General features: G+C 48.6%; 1 pseudogene; it reads right to left on the reverse strand.

The window, feature by feature from the left end:
• Positions 1 to 623: 623 nt before the first annotated feature.
• Positions 624 to 2,026, reverse strand: LOC134363355 (adenylyl cyclase-associated protein 1-like; annotated as a pseudogene).
• Positions 2,027 to 2,290: the final 264 nt, after the last annotated feature.

Below are 2,290 nucleotides of genomic sequence, written 5' to 3' on the forward strand. Positions count from 1 at the left end.
CTGCCTCGGATGAAGGGCACTGAACCTCCTATCCCATGGCTGAGGCAGACCCAGGATAGAATGCAGAACAAAAGGAATGTTCATAGGAAACAGTTTTTCTTGGAATGCTAGGTGGCCAAGCTTCAGCCTTTGGTCAAATGCAACCCTTGCCTCACTTATCAACAATGAAAGATTAGTTTAGTTAGACGAACCGTCTGGAATCACACCAGCTTCTGCTACCTTCATGCTCATTGTTAGAAAAAGATTAATATGAACAGTCTGATCCATTAATTCCTGGACTGTTTTATTTTTCCCAAAGGACTATTTGTTGGTAGAATAATTCACAGAAGCTGAAAGCTAAAATGCACCAGTCTTGGCCTACAGTTACTTAAGAATGAACTGGTGGTGTAGTTGAGCTGATATGGAAAAGCTGAATCTTCCTGCAGAAGATCAAGTGATCTGCTATCCTCCCCCAAACCTTAGCCTGAGGTCTATTTCAGTGAAGGCAGATAGCTGTGCTTTTCAGAGTAGAGAAGCAGTTTAAGAGTAGAAAGGTGGAGGAAATCTAGGAAAAAACAAAAATCTTGATACAGGTTTATCCCATGACATGAAGGGAGAGGGCAAAGAATCCAGTGGCACTTCACTTAACCAGCAATTTCTGTCACTGTGGTGACCAACTTCTGCCCATTCCACAGGATTGTGAACTGCTCAGGGACTGGGAACTCAAAGTCACTGCCTTCTGTAGAAATCTCAGAAGATTTGTCACTGACTTCCTCATAATCCAGGGAATTCTTGCACAGGTAAGTGTGACAGCCATCTCTTTTGTGGAGGGGGGCACTTTACCCATTACCTGAACTTTGACATCCCTCCTATTGATTATCTCCACAATGTCCACCACACCATTGAATACCAGACCAAGTTTCTTAAAGTCATCTACTGTAATGGAGTTACTTTTGCCCTTGATTTGCAATGTCGTGTTGACAGACTTGTACATGTAAGCCACCTGTTTCAGCTCTGTGTCAACAATCACCAGGTTGGAGACATCCTCCTGATTTTCCACTCTCCACTTCTTGGCCTCCAGTTCACACAGATCTGTCTTTTTTGTGTCTAGTTTGGGGGAACGGCTGGTTTGGGGTTTAGGTGCAGAGAATGGTTTGGGGCCACTTCATACTGGACCTCTCTAAGACTTCAGGGCAAGGTTCTTGTGAGTCTTCATGTCATCAGATACATGTTTCAGGACATGAGTGATGCTCTCCCCCTGATTAATCTGTGCAAAGAGTGCGGAGCAGGAGGCAGACTCATCAGAACCTGAGCTGGTGGGGATGGGGAGGGGAGGGGGGCCTGGGGGGGGGGGGGAGAGGACCAGATCCAGCAGAGGGTCCAGATGGCAATTCACTCAGTTCTTTTGCCACAAGGCCCCGTTTTGCTCCAGGCCAGTCCGGTGGTATAGAATTCCTTAATATAAGCCTGCAGCTCTGTCCATGTACTTAAGTAAGGTTTAACCCAGTCCACATGCTTCTTAGCCACATCTTGTACTCCTTAAGGGCTCGGTTTGTATAAAACATGGTGGCATTATTCATTTCTTTCGCACAGGGGCTAGGCTTGGGAGCCATCACCACCCAACCCAGGGCCTGGATACTTTCGATGACAGCCAACAGGTGATCGAATGCCTTGCTGCTTTGGTTCTTCTCCCGAAAGGTTATCACTTCTTGAATCTGCTCTGAGATGGACACCAACAAATCAGAAAGCTTATTGCCTGCTGGCCGCTGGCACTGAGAAGCTGGACCAAGGGAGCTCACTCCGACTTCAGACCCGTGTGGACCATCTCCATATGTTTCTGACCATCTCCCCCAATCTCTTTCCTGATCTTCATGAACTCTGCTACAGGACTGGCAAGTAGAGAGTCAAATGCTTGCACATATGGGGCTGCTCCTGCTTATGAAAGACTGTCTCCCCACCCACAGTGCATGTCAGAGGTATGGGATACTGCCTCTAGGTGGCCCACTGCCCTCTCCAATCGTTCTACCAGATTTTGCAGGTCAGCCATAATGTACCACCTGCTTAGGAATCAGGCCTCCAGTAAGGCTGATGGGCAGTGCTGCAAATTCGTGTGGAGGAGCTTCCCCGGGATGGCTGGACTCAGCTGTTGGCCCCAAGAGACAGCACCCAGGAGTGGATCAGCCTGAGGGCCTCAGCCCTGGCCCCCTCAGCAAGGCTCACCACGTGAGCATAGGCCAGGACCATTAACAACAACGTGGGCCCAGAGGAGACCCCAGTCCCATCCCAGCCACAACCCTCACCTCACAGTTGT

This window comes from Cynocephalus volans, chromosome 1 (genome assembly GCF_027409185.1).
Source record: "Cynocephalus volans isolate mCynVol1 chromosome 1, mCynVol1.pri, whole genome shotgun sequence".
NCBI lineage: Eukaryota > Metazoa > Chordata > Mammalia > Dermoptera > Cynocephalidae > Cynocephalus > Cynocephalus volans.